Here is a 4013-nt window from a genome sequence, read left to right as displayed (position 1 = left end):
GCTGGTGCAGCAAGACATGTAAGGAGATGGCCTGGTCACAATCCAGCAGTCATATATCGACAATCTCAAGCTATGACAACTTGTTACATGTGTCTGTAATAAAAAAGGGACTTTGCGATGGTGTGGGGAGCTCTTTGAGTGGTGGGACTGTGGAAATCCAGTTTGTTTCGCCCGTAACAAGTTTGTTACGGGCGAAACAACGTCCCTCTGAAACGTTTGGATATGCCTATGCAACACATTTCTTCAATTTCATGAACTGCAAGTATTCTAATCCAACATCACCCCAATCTCAGTGTAAACTAGTCTCCAAATGTGCCTGCACAAGACTGTCACCCCTGTCACCCGGCATTCACATTGCCTTAACCTCCTCAAGCTTGTCGGGGTGTGACACGTGGGCATGAACCTTGTGACAATGGGCATTGTCACAAAGAAACTGGTACAATCAGAAATGCATTTTTGCTCATGCCAGGTTACCGACATCGGTTACCGATTACTGGGGACGGTTAACGGATAACGGTTCGCCCGGTAATCCTACCGACCGGTTACCCATCTCGTTAACTGGACCCGTTAGGTCGGAACCGGGCCGGAACCGGCCTGGAGTATGCCATTGGGCCTGTAGGATTGCCCATGTCCGTGTGGCCGTGTGTGTGTGTGTGTGTAACGGACCAAACATAATACCTCGCCCGGCTGAAACGCGTTATTGGTAATAAATTGCATTCTCTATTGCAAGGTATCTCGCCTGTAGCCAACAAGCATCGTATGGGCACTGCCTTCATGCTGTACGGCACTGTCTTCCGTGTGTGTTCGGGCTGCAGCACCAGACCGCAAAGCCAACAGGCTGAAGGCTGGCAAGCTGCGATTGTGTCTGCTGAGCGGACTTGGCGGCCGAGCCCCTGCTGTGTGCCGGTAACGGCACCTCAGGCTCATACATTTACGCCCAAGCAAGGGGCTGTCGGTGGCAGGTCGTGGACCTCCCGACTACGTGTAACAGCCAATGACTCTTCACCATGTCTGCTAGGTTCCAGGGAGACACCGTCTCTTCAAAAGGTTATGAGCCCCAGCGTCCTGCCTCCCGTGCTCTGACAAGCATAGCTCCCACGGCATCAGCACTGCTGCAACAAGCACAGCTCTCACCACGTTGGCACTACCCATCAATTATCACACATGCCGCCCTAGCACCGGCTGTAGCAAGCTACATTTCCCTTAGAATATTTTAACGATTACTTTTAACAATAACTGTTAATTTGTTAAACGATCTGACTCAAGTTTCGTACATGTTCCGAGTTTCGTCGCATGTCACGAACTGGGCAGCTGTCAGTAAGCGAATCTAACGGGCTGGGGCCCCGGGCCCCACCAACATTATCCTAGTACGGCAAGGTCCGTAGTAGAGATTATCCGGCAGGTAGGCCGAGATATAAGCTACCCGGGCGGGGTGTTCTGGCCAGACACTGACGTATCACATTACTAGGTGTTCGGAGTTCAAGACTCCGCTGCCGCCGTCTCTAACCGTTACGTACACATCTTATGTACGCTAGTGCCTGCCGCTTGGTTGGACTTCTTCCTACATCGACGAGGACTAATAACTCCACGCTTCCGCTCTGTCAGTCCTCCCGTCAGGTGAGCGACTGCTACATTGGTATCGAGCGTCAAGTTCGATCCTCCTTGACGCGATGCGCTACAATAAGGCCGCGCAAAAGCGTTTGACTAAATTCCTTAAGCTTCAAAAATTGTATGAAAGGTACCGCGAAGCATCCCTTCAGGAACAGGACCCTACTGCGCCCGAGGCTACTGAGTCCGACGATGAAGACGAACGCCCTTTGGCTATTCCCAATAAGGAACATCATATTAATAATATTCCTGTTAATTGTCCACAGATGGACGTTGATTCTCCGGCGGAATCGCCTTCGGAGACCGCGCAGCGGGCCTCGCCTTCTACGGGCGGGCTTCCGGCGCGTACGCCAGCGCAGGCTGCGGCAGCCGCGCAGGTCCAGGAAATGCTTCGCGCGGCTCGCGACAATCAAGTCCCCGCTCTTCAAGCGGAATTATCTTCCTTTAAGGGAGAGGTTCACGGCATTCTCGCCGAATACGGCGAGCGCTTGGGCGAAATAACCTCCGCCCTGAAGGATGTCCAAGCGCAGCTTCGGGATTTGTCACCTACGTCGCCGCCTCCGAGTACGTCGGACACTAGGCGTAAGACGATAATTATTGATGGCATCTGCGAGACGCTGGACAGCAATCTGGCCGCGTTTCTTGACGTGGATATGCTGCAGAATTGCGCTTTCCAGGCGCTTCTGCAGCGCCACCTTAATCCTGAAGTCCGTTTGGAAGAGGTCAAGCAGCTCTGGGGCGAGGGCATTGCCAAGCAAGCCGGTGGTCCTTCCGGCTCGGCGGCCCCTCCTTCCAAGTCTGCTCGTCCCTCCGAGGTAAATAAGCGTATCCTTGCACCACCTCGTTTTAGTGGAAAGAAGGATTCGCAAATTACTAATACTAAGACATGGTTCGCGCTCCTTATGCAATATTTTGACTTGTCGCAAATGGACCCGCTTGAGCACTTTATGTTTTGGCTTACGGGCAAGGCTCAGGAGTGGGCCGCAGATCTTTTCCTTAAGCACAAGTCCGGCGCGCAACCACTTACCCGCGATTTGTTGCGTGATAAATTCCTGTTACAATATGGGGATGCAAAGCGCGACACCGTGATGGCCGCACGCGATCGTTTGCACGCGCACGAGTACGATATGAAAATAGACGAGTCCGTACCGGAGTATACGCAGCGCTTCTACGATATTGTTCGCGAAGCGAATGATATGAGTGTTGCGGATCAAATCTCTTGGTATATCAAGGGCTTAGTTCCTGCACTGCGCGGTCGCTGCGCTACGGACGATGAGGGCAAAGATTGGCAGGATTTAGAGAAGCTAATTCTGTATGCTAGCGGTCAGGAGGTTCGGTGGAAAGCCGGAAAGGACAAAGCACAGCTTGCTGTAGTTACTACGCAAGCTGGCCCGTCTAAGATTACTTCCTCCTCTCACCCTAAGCAATCTCGCCCTCGGTCCCCTTCCAAACAGGCCTGGGAAACGGTTCGTGCGAAGAAACCGCGGACGTCAACGTCCGGTACTCTTCTCAAGTGTTGGATGTGCTCTCGCCTCAAACCGGCGAACCAGACTTGGGAAGAGCACAAGAAGGACTGCCTTCGCCACCTGCAGGAGCAGATGGCCCGACTGCAGGAGAAGACGGCTAGTCTAAACGCGAACCGGCTAATTAGGATGCTGGCAAGCGCGAGGGGGTGTCTTTCAAGCAGGCCGTTAGTGCTGTAGCACGTGTAGACCAAGTCTCTTCTGCCGAGCCTGACTTGAAGATTAGGGACTCTGTTGTTCCGCCCGTCTGCGATCCGTTGATATGTGATCGGATGTTCCTTCGTGATGAATTTCGAAGAGTTGAGAACGAACTTGGGCGTCAATTTACGTTCGATGCCGCTTGTAACGACTCGGGCGACAACAGTCTCTGTTCGCGCTTTGCCTCTCCATCCAACTCGTTCTTTGATACCGACGTCTCTGGCGAGTTTGTTTGGATCAATCCCCCATACACTCATATTAAAGAATGGCAGCAACATTACCACCGCTGTAAGCTAAAAAATCCTAAAACGACTTCTGCGGTGTTCGCCGTTCCTAAATGGACTCAAGTCGAGTGTCTTATGCGTTCCGCTGGATACCAGCTACTCAAAACTTATGCTGTTGGAACACAGTTGTTCGCCCAACCAGTAGACGTTGGAACGCGTTCGGACTTGCCGGGCATCCCTTGGCCATTACAGCTTTGGTATGACCCACCGTCCAAATCGGTGCAGCTTAACAGCTTGGATAGCAATGGCCGCACTATGCTTTTTGATGCTCGCTTGTGTCAAACGGCGTGCAAAGTTCTTGCCGACTCCGGTGCCAATTGCGGCCGGGTTGCCGACGGCTTCACTTCTCTCGAAGCTGTCCGCAGGATGGCTCTTTCAATCCGTCCTTGCACTATCTCTA

This window comes from Volvox carteri (assembly GCF_000143455.1).
Source record: "Volvox carteri f. nagariensis unplaced genomic scaffold VOLCAscaffold_428, whole genome shotgun sequence".
NCBI lineage: Eukaryota > Viridiplantae > Chlorophyta > Chlorophyceae > Chlamydomonadales > Volvocaceae > Volvox > Volvox carteri.
This window is presented reverse-complemented; position numbering follows the sequence as displayed.